The following is an 11,299-nucleotide window of genomic DNA, read 5'->3' as shown; positions in this document are numbered from 1 at the left end:
TACTCTGGCCCTAATTCCAGATTGTCTTAAGATGTGCCTAACAGTTTCTGAAGACACACAATACATTTCGAATCTCAGTTGTCTCTCGAGTCAAGTTAAAGTTGACTCTCAGTCACATGTCTTCGACACAAAGCCTGAAGGACTAAAAATCTATTGTCCACATGCGTAGTTGCTCCTGGCCGACCTGTTACAGCTCGTCTTTCATAAAGACCAGTCTCTCGGTACCTAACTACCACTCGTGATACTGTCGACTAATTTATACCCACTACATTTGCCACATATATCTGACTCCTTCTGTCTCTAATGAGAGAAATTATTCTAACCACTTGATCTCTCGTTAAATGTAAATTTATAAAGTCACGGTCTTCCATACTTAATATTTAAACCGTATTCATTTTACAAATTCCCAATTGTCAATAGAAGCACGTGAAAGCCAAACAGGGTCGTACTGATGTGTATCATATGATTTTTAAAAATATTTACTTTTGAAACTGTTTGAAAGTGTAAGAATTTCTTGAAATTTAATCATTATATCACAATTAAACTAAACTCTAAAAAATAACACGACCAGTAAATAACTTAACAATAACAATGACATAAATATAACACAATATATTAACTTAAAATTCAACACGATACAATTTGAATTTAAAATTCTGACAAGTTTGGATCTGTACCATGAAAATCTGTCTGGCTTAAGGTAATAAATTATATTTAATAGTCTCTTGACGAATGAGACGGCGAATATCAACACGTGCTCATATTTACAGATGGGAATTTTCTAAATAAATGTACTTTAATACGAAATATTAAATTAAACGCAAGCTGTATACTTTTTACAAAAGTAAAATAAAGACCGATAACATAAAACCAGACAAAATAGCAATTAACCTTTTTTTTTCTTAAACAGTAAGCTGTATTTACAAGTTTCTTTTTAATATTTATTCTAGTCTTAATATTCTTAAGGACCATAAAGAAATAATTGAAATTAACCAAATGCTGTCAGAAATATTTGTAATTTTATAAGTGTTGCGATACTTTTTTGGCGGAGTATATTATACCAAACACAAGAAAAGTTTTTACTTCGATTTAAAAGTTTTATTGACTAATATGGTATGCAGCCAACTTTCGGGAACTATCCCATTTTAACCTTATAATTTAATTGTTAATTTTTAGTTTTATAAATATTCCTTTCCTAGAAGCAATTTAATTTTGCTATTTATTTAATTTTATTAAGTTTGCTATATACTTCTTCAATCGTTTACCCTGATAAATAAAGTTTACTCGATAAAACTAAATGTTTATATGTTTTTACAACATCTTACCAACTTCCTGAGAGCTCGTCACGACATATCAGACTTAATTGGCCATCCTGTTGCATCATTAACCTTGAAAAGAATCGTTCCACCGGTGCAATACCGAGAACAGTTCGAATGCCTTTCCCGAGTCGAGTCGTCGAATTTATTTCGGTCATTATTCTATAAACGCACTGATACAAACACCGAGATACAACCAGGACTCTCTTTTAGAACGCCATCCGCCATTGGTCTTCTTGGCACCGTGACGTACGATCTTCTGTTTGCGAAATACGATCTAGTAGGCCACAATGGCTGTCACTTGCCGTCTAATTAAGGCCGCTAGCCTGTCATGTAGCGCCACTGTCGCGACGGAAGGTGTGATACGTGCATACTAATTAATAAAGTCGTTAAAAACAGGAACAAAAGAATAAATATTTTAATTTGTAATATAGTCAGTTTTTTTAACGGGAATCTATACCGACTAAATATTTTAATTTAAATCATCTGTTTCTCTTAGTCTACAAACCACTAAGAGTTTTGACCTGTTGACTAATAATTGCAATTGCAAACTATCCTAACTATCACCCTTTTTTTATTTATAAAATTGGAAAAATTATTTATTTTTACATTCAACCTTAAGATTTTAAATCATGGCCATTTTAAAAATTTCCGTTAAAAAATTAAATCATTTAAAAAAGATACCAAATTCAACATAACACATAAGCCGCTTATACGTATTTCGACCTCTTTAGGTCTCCTCAGAGCGGTATAGCCACTGCTCTGAATCAAAACAAAAATATTTCCTGTCCTAGACAATAGTTATCAAAATAACTATATACGGACGCAACTACGACATCTAAAAACAAAAACAAAACAACAAAAACAGAAATCAAACGATTTCTACCTGGCGAAACCGAATTCAAATTTTTACCACTGTGCCTTCTAAAACTTGCAAAGCACACAGCTTGATAAATTACTCGGCAAGGAAATCCAAAATTACATTCCACCTGCCGTTCATCATGGTCAAAATTCGTAGTGAATTCAGTTTCTAGTACTCCAAACGGAGTAAAGTAATAAAACATAATGACGGTATTAGATTTTTGTTTCGATACAGGCTAGCGACAAACCGCTTATACGTATTTCGACCTCTTTAGGTCTCCTCAGAGCGGTATAGCCACTGCTCTGAATCAAAACAAAAATCTTTCCCGTCCTAGACAATAGTTATCAAAATAACTATATACGGACGTAACTACGCCATCTAAAAACAAAAAGAGAAATCAAACGATTTCTACCTGGCGAAACCGAATTCAAATTTTTACCACTGTGCCTTCTAAAACTTGCAAAGCACACAGCTTGATAAATTACTCGGCAAGGAAATCCAAAATTACATTCCACCTGCCGTTCATCATGGTCAAAATTCGTAGTGAATTCAGTTTCTAGTACTCCAAACGGAGTAAAGTAATAAAAAATAATGACGGTATTAGATTTTTGTTTCGATACAGGCTAGCGACAAACCGCTTATACGTATTTCGACCTCTTTAGGTCTCCTCAGAGCGGTATAGCCACTGCTCTGAATCAAAACAAAAATCTTTCCCGTCCTAGACAATAGTTATCAAAATAACTATATACGGACGTAACTACGCCATCTAAAAACAAAAAGAGAAATCAAACGATTTCTACCTGGCGAAACCGAATTCAAATTTTTACCACTGTGCCTTCTAAAACTTGCACAGCAAACAGCTTGATAAATTACTTGGCAAGGGAATCTAAAAATTGCATTCCACCTGCCGTTCATCATGGTCAAAATTAGTAGTGAATTCAGTACTCCAAACGGAGTAAAGTTTTATTTAACTATAAATAAAAAACTGTCAAAAAGATTGTTTTACTCTATCATCTTTAAACGTATTGTTGTCTTGAGGAAGATTCTTTCGACGATGATTGACTTTATTGATTGGAAGTTCCAGGCTGACAATTTTCCACTGATTAAAGTTGGTTTTCTAAAATATCTTCACTGAGACGAAGAATAACCTCCTGACTTTCATTTTTATATTCGCTTTCCGATCCTAACTCTGATCTAGTTAATTTATCCTGCCAAAGCTTCAAGAGGGATTCTTGTTCTTTCTCCCAACTACCCAACTACACATATTTCTATATATTCAGCGAAATATAAGATTACGAAAACGATTAAATGACAACTTACTGAATGTTAAAAACAGATAGAGTTATGTCTAGATAAAAAGAAGAAGACTAAAAAGCTTTTAACTATTTCTATTCAGACATACTTATGCCGGCCTTTGTTTCATTAAAATGATTTAGATAATCAATAAAATTTAACTGAAATAACTAGATATGAAGCCTTATGTTCAATAGTGGACAAAATATTCTTAATGATGATCTAAACTAAAATGTCCACACCCTTTATATTGGATATATTTCTATCTTGAATAAAAAATTTTTTGTAAATAATTACGAAAGCGAAAAACAAAAAGTTTTAAAAAATTCGAAATTCTCTTTGATGGATGTGTTTTTAACCCAAACGTACGTCCCTGACATAAGAAATGCCGTCATCAGACAGTGACAAATACCGGACAGGGGTTAAATGGTTGAACATTTGATCCAAAAACGGCGATCAAGTGAAACAATTAGACAGTTTGCTCCCTTCAGGAGACTTAGAGCTCCCTCCATTTTTAACACTTAATATTCCTGACAAATGATGCCTTTGGATTTTCAATTGTTGCTTCCTAAGATCATTATTTATCACTTTCTCAGTCTCCTATCATTAATTCACCCCCGTTCGGGATGTTCTTGTGTTTCTGGATTGAAGCAATTATTATTCCTGCCGAATTGGACATATTTTCGTGTAAATTACTAATTAGCTCGAATAATTTGTTCGGTTGTTCTATCAGACAAAGATTTATTCAGACAACTGCTTCTTTAATTAAATAAATTGTTTTATTACCTAATTTTAAATTATAATATAAAAAAATACTCAAACTTTATCGTTTCCTATTTTTTTTTGTTTCTTCAGGAACTATTTCACAATTATTCATTCGATTTTGTGAAAATGCTAAAATACGTCGATTTTTTTCAGAGGGTTCATCTTTAAAAGATATAGATATCTATTATTTGTCAACCCCCTCCCTTTCAGTACCCAACCCTTAAATTTTAAATAGGCAATATACCATGTGTGTCATATAATTAGACAGGTATTTTTCTGGCAAATTAAGGCATCTATTATCTTTTTTCAATATTAACTATATTCTTGTGAAACAGTATTAGTTCATTGAAAGTGGTACTGCTTTTTTTTTTCGGTAATGTCAATTTTAATTAAATTGATTAAATTAAAATGATTAAAAAGTACATTAAAACGAAATTTGCAACATTATTCGTAAACTTTATGAAACGTAACGAAACTAAAATCGACCAAATTTTATTTCATAAATATTCTTCGCGATGTGTCTATCCGTTACGAATGTTGGAGATTATCATAGCAATCTTTATCTTCTCTTCAGCAGCGCGGAAAAGCTGCACAGAAGTTGTGTCGAACCAAATTCTAAGGTTCTTTAACCAAGATATTCTTCTTATTCCTGAACCTCGTTTTTCAAATATTTTTCCTTGCAGGATGGCTTGAAAGAGAGCCTATCTGGATTTATTTCGCATAATATGTCCGAAGAATTGTTATTTTCGTGATTTGATGGTGGTCAGTACCTCTCGGTTCTGACTCAATCTTCTGAAGACCTCCTCATTTGTGACTTATTCAGTCCACGGGATCTTAAGTATTCTCCGATATAGCTACACCTCAAATGCTTCCAGTTTTCTGCACATATCTTTGGTGGATCCAGCTTTTCCGATACGTGCTCTAATCTCCTGGTTGTTGGTCCATTCTTAATTTATTATGGTGCCGGGGTAGTTGTAGTGCGTCACTTTTTTTACAGAGGATTGGTTGACGTAGAGTTGACCTTCTGTTATCCTTTTCTTGCTAATTATCATAAGCTTTGTCTTCTTAACGTTTATATTAAGTCCATATTATTGACTTAATACGTGATTTTGTTCATAAGAACTTGTAGGTCTTTTAATTTGTCCGCAAATACTATAGTGTCATCTGCGTATCTGATGTTTAGCCGGTAACCATTTAGTAGAATACCTTTTTCAGTTTCGTGCAAAGCTTCGATTAATATTTTTTTAGAGTACAGATTGAATATTAGAGGAGACAAAATACAGCCTTTCCCCACTCCACGCATGATTTTCACATAGTCAGTGTGTTCACCTTTAACTCTAAGATTTGCTGTTTGATTCCAGTAAAGATTTCTAATTATTTTCAGATCTTGGTTAATTCCTGCTTCTTTTAGTATTTGCATCATCTTGGCGTGCTGTACTTGATCAAACGCTTTCTCGTAATTAACCAGACATGCGTATGCGTCGCAGAATTATAAATGTATATATTCATAAATATATACATTTATAATTTAAAACAATTTACTCATCAGCAAAAATTCTTTAATTATGCAAATTTTTAAGATAATATCCACCAACGTCCATACTATTATTATATTATATAAGTTGTTGTTTCAAATTACGACGGACATTTTGAAAAATTTCAGGGGTTACTAAACTAGATTCATGCACTATTCATCGTCTTAGGTCTTACAATGAAGCAGGAATGGTATGGTAAATCCTGATTTTTAAATAACTCACTGGGGAGAAGTCCAGGGGAGTTAAATTGGGGAATCTTAGTGACCATTCAATATTAACTCTTCGTTTAATCCATTACCTAGGAAATGCAGCAGAACATCCAAGAAAAGCCAAAAATACCTGCTGGGACGTAGACCAAAGAACATTCACACAATATTACAGAGGCGGAACTAGTAAAAGCAGAGGGTATAGAGAAAATACATAACTCTTCAACAATAAAGAGCTAGAAAACCTAGGAACCCTAGGATAGTAGGAAGACTAGTTCATAATATATTATATGAACGTCCCAAAACTATTCAAGATATCGGTAATACTTAGTCACAATCCTGTTAATCAACTATATCAGACCTGATCACCAAACTGGAATAAGTAGTGGAAGAGGAACTATCATAGGACTCGAACCTGGAGCATTACTAGGTGGCTTCGGAAACTGTTACTATGAGAAGGTCCACTATTGCTGTGATACAAGACCTCTGGATTTACCAGGACCGAATAAGAGGTCTTCTGGATGCGTGAATACATGACGTATTTTTTTTTAAATTTAACGTGAACGAATTTGTATACCTGGAACCGCTCCTTGTAGCATAAAAATTTTCTTAAAACTATCGAATATTTAATGTATAAAGATTTATTTGATACGCCCCTGGCTGGTATATAATAATGCCCTGAAGTTTTGTTTACCCAGGTGTTTGGGAGCGACATCTAAGAAAATAATAACTGCGTAGATAACATTTGCGTTCTAATTAAATAACTTTTTACAATTTTGAAAGCCCAGCACTCTTAAGGTCGATTATCGAATAAAAAGCGTAACTTAAAAGAGTTCCGATTGGCTCGCAGCGAGAAACTGGACGGCCGCTGAGAAGGAAAGGTCAAAAGAATCGAGGAGACGCAGATTCGGTTCGGAAGAGATAAGATCTTGGCATGTAGTTTTCAAAACCGGCAATTAAGAGCTTAACCGGAGTTAACAGGTGAATTAAATCTCAAAATGCCATGTGGCAGTCTTTGTTCAATGAGCCAGTTAATCACCGTCTTGTTGGAAGCTTTTGTCTATGAGAAGAGTTTAAAAAAAAAACAAGGTAACAAGGTTTCCAAGGTCTTAAGAAGACCACATGGTTTTAAGTGAGAATCAAGCAGCAGCCTTTTTGTGAGGAATACATTTTGTTATCATCCAGGATAATTTGAAGCGCAATTCAATGTTTGACCCCCCCCCCCCAAGATTTGTCCATTTTGTGTCTATATGGGTCCATCCAGATCATTTGCAGTTTGTGTGGGACAGTGTGTTTAATTTGTATCCAATCTCAAGGTAATAAACTTTCTTAAAGGAAGTACACAGCCAGTGAAACAAGGTACTTTTTGTTCTTTTTTTTTTATTTTAAAATAAAGTAAACATTTTTCATTAACAAACAAAGATTTGTTTGTATGACAAACTCAAAAATTCTAAATAAATAAAAGTATAAATTTTATTAATTAGCTAATTGTCATATTTCAGTTTTCTTTTAAATAAAGATAACGTTAATAATTCTAAAAAAGTTCGATACTTCATTTCGACATATGACAGTAAGTATTATCCTTTTCTGCCATTTGGTACATACGCAAAATTTTAAATTCTTGATTTATAATAATTATTTAAATTGTTACAAATAGCGCCAATGTAAGGTTAGTTAATAAATTTGAATAATTTTATTTGTAATAACTGTTAATGGGAAATAAAATTAAATATATATCATGTTTCTCTTTAAACCAAGGGTTTAAAATTTCCTTTAAAAATATTTTCATCCTTAAAATATTTTGGGAAAAAAAGTCTTTCTTTCTATCCATCAAGAGGATTTTTTTAAACAGCGTCCAATTTACTTTTCCAGTTCCTCAAATAAAGAAAACTTATTCACGCCCCAGCTCTTCAACCAAAACAAGAGTAGCCATTCGCAAACGTTTCAGTTTATTTGCTTACCCTATCTCCAGTCCAGTAATTGTTCAGTTCCCCCTTTTAACACACTATAAGCAATTTATATTGTTACAAGTGACACCTAATGTGGTACGCAAATTAAGTCGTTACATCCTTACCACTGAAAACAATACTACTGCAAAAATAATACGCCCAGTCCTAACATATGGTTCACAGACCTAAACTTTAACACAATGTAATGAAAACATGTTAGGATGTTTCGAAATAAAAGTACTAAGGTGAATCTATGGATAAGTGAATAACGATGGAGTGTGGAGAAAAGGTGGATAGGGCATGTAATGCAGATGGAACAAACTGACCGAGCTAGAAAAACGCTCCTTGATAGACCCGTTGGTCAGAGAAGAAGACCCAGAACAAGAATAGGTGCTTGGCGGAGGAAGACGATGGATAGGGACGACTGGAGAAAAATTCTGAAAAATCCAGAATAATGATGATGATTGATCGTCGGCTGTGAGTCAAATGCATACCATCTCATAGCGTCAACATCATTCAAAGAGGAGAATCGTTAGTACAGTTTTTAATAGAATACGATTTAGGCATACTAAATTTAGGAATTAACCAACTTTCTTACTTCGCAACGAAAGATATGTATAATCATATATCATAGTGGTGGAAGAGCGTCTGTGAAAGATTTTGAGAATTTCACGTATAAATTTATTAAACAAACACTATAAACAACAAACTAACTGTATAATATAATAACTTAAATATAATTTAAATATGTCTTCATTGAAGCGGGGTGTAGTCGTCATTCTCTCTGTTCATCTTGGCGTAGGCAACCCTCTCCGATGGAGCGCGTTCGGTTCGATCGGGGTGGATCGTGACGCAGGCGCACAATGAGTAGGGTTTAAACTACGATGTGCGCGAGCAGGTCCGTACTTAACAAGTGGCCACATCTCACATGGTTAGAAACATTAAGGAATGGCATGTGTCAGATGGGGTGTCTTGTTCAATCCATCGACATATATGTATTGAAATAACAAGTAATCATTTATATATATATATATATATATATATATATATATATATATATATATATATATATATATATTTTAATATATATATATATATATATATATATATATATATATATATATATATATATATATATATATTGTTGTGATCTGCTTTATGATGTTTTATTATTAATTAACACTAATTTAATTAATCCAATTATTTAAATAATTAATTCACTAATTTATGCAGAGTCATACAAATCAATTACTATTAAAAATTCTCAGGGTGCCTTTTTAATTTTACTTTAATCAGTTTACTTTATATATCTCTTCTAGTGGGTTCAGTATCTCCTAGTTGCTCATAATCGGGATAGAACAGGAAACGGAACTAACATTAAAACAACATAAATATGCACACAAATTATTATTTATTTTCAATAAGCAATACGATGAATATTAATAAATAACTTTTGTGGGCAATTATCTTTCCCAACAAACTCCTATACTCTAAATTTAATTTTAATTACAAACTATCTATTGATCTGTTTTATAATAATATCTACTAAAAAAAATGACCATATAAAAATATAATTTATTCACAAAAAAAATAACTCTTTGAAACTTGGAATCTTAGTTCGTATGCTTATTTTTGATTTTATCTTTAGAATATCTTAAAATTTTCTTTCATTCAAATTATTTGACTGACCTTTATTTTTTTACACCAATGATGTCCCCTCTCGATCAAACCACAGTTCCTTCCTTGATTGATTATGTCCGGCTACCATCAAATCTTTCCCGTTCTCAGCATCGATCCAAACCGCATACCAGCAAACTACTCCTCCGAAAACACAAACCCAAGCCTCTTTTGACCTGTACTCTTTATTCACAAATTCTCCTTTCTTTCTCAATTATATCTCGTAGAATATGCAGACTCAAAAGAGGTATTAATCTTCTCGATTTTGATCTGCTCTCAGCTTCCACCTTTTTCACTAACAAACGAAAACACTAGTACTCAAATTGACTACACGAAAACACGTCTTCTCTTCTGGTCTGCCAGTAACATAATAATTCTTTCAATCTCTCCCAGACAACCTTCTCAACTCTCTCATTCCCACCATTTTAACCAATCATAAGCATTCAGCTTTCCCACTTATTTTCGATTTAGAAAATTTCCAACATGATATTTAAAACAAATAAACTACCTTCACTCAAATTACTTTTCAGAAACCATTAACAATTTTGCCTTTTTCAACAGAAATAAGTTTCCAAATTCTTGTTATCTCATATCTAAATCTAATTCTTATTTACTTTCGAAAAATGCCCACCGCAAAATACAATTACAAGTTTATTCCTAAATCTATAATTATACGGGTTCCATTGTCCTTTCACTATTCACTCAGTCTTTCACGGAAAAACTCGTCAGGGTCCCGTCACGGAACAATGTTTTTTCTTATTCTAACTATTACAAATAAGTACAGGGTTGTATTTTAACTTATATGCCCGCGGTATATTAAAATAATAAAAAAACTCTTTATTCTATTTCTGATCGATAAACTGATCCATAACAATATATATATATATATATATATATATATATATATATATATATATATATATATATATATATATATATATATATATATATATATATATATATATATATATATAATGTGTGTGTGTGTGTGTGTGATTATCTTAAAATGTTTAACTTTCTACAAATCTGAACTTATTTCTTACTTTTTCGGTTGGCAATATTTTGTATAATGCACCGTCCAATTTGCCTTTGGTAATATTCCTCGACCGTTCCTAGAACTTGTTCTGAAATAGTCTCGAACTGGAAGAGTGACAAGCAGTGTTTCTGTCAGGAATTGTTTAAAGCTAGAGTAAATATAATTAATTAATAGTGTTATGCGAGAGAGACAGCAGTTCGTGAGACAATGCATCTTTGGACAGCTTACACAAAGACCCGCGTCCCACTTGTCCTGTTCCTTTGTAGTGACCGGTGTTTTAAGGGGACACGACAACAAGGACGCGCCGTTCCTGGCTTCGCCTAGAAAATAGAACAGAAGTGACGGGCTGTCACCTCAAGCCACTTAAAATCTCTCGTTGACAGCCAGTCCGAAACAGGACGAAGATAAAAGGATAGGACTGGTCTCTAGACGAAGCCCACCTCTTTGCTATGCGATTTGAATGGCCCTTTACTTGATACAAAATTAGATCAACTTCAAAGAACTTATTTCAGTAACTGAAGGATAAAATTTTATGAATTAGGTAGAGTTTCAAATATACAGGGCTTTTAATGTAAGAATAATAAATATATTATTTTAAAAAATACATAAATTACCATAATGAAGTATTCTTTTAATAAATAGAAGCCTTCAAGCTAAAAT

The sequence above is a fragment of the Diabrotica undecimpunctata genome, chromosome 5 (genome assembly GCF_040954645.1).
Source record: "Diabrotica undecimpunctata isolate CICGRU chromosome 5, icDiaUnde3, whole genome shotgun sequence".
Taxonomy (NCBI): domain Eukaryota; kingdom Metazoa; phylum Arthropoda; class Insecta; order Coleoptera; family Chrysomelidae; genus Diabrotica; species Diabrotica undecimpunctata.
The sequence above is the reverse complement of the archived record's forward strand: the minus strand, read 5'-3'. Positions refer to the sequence as shown.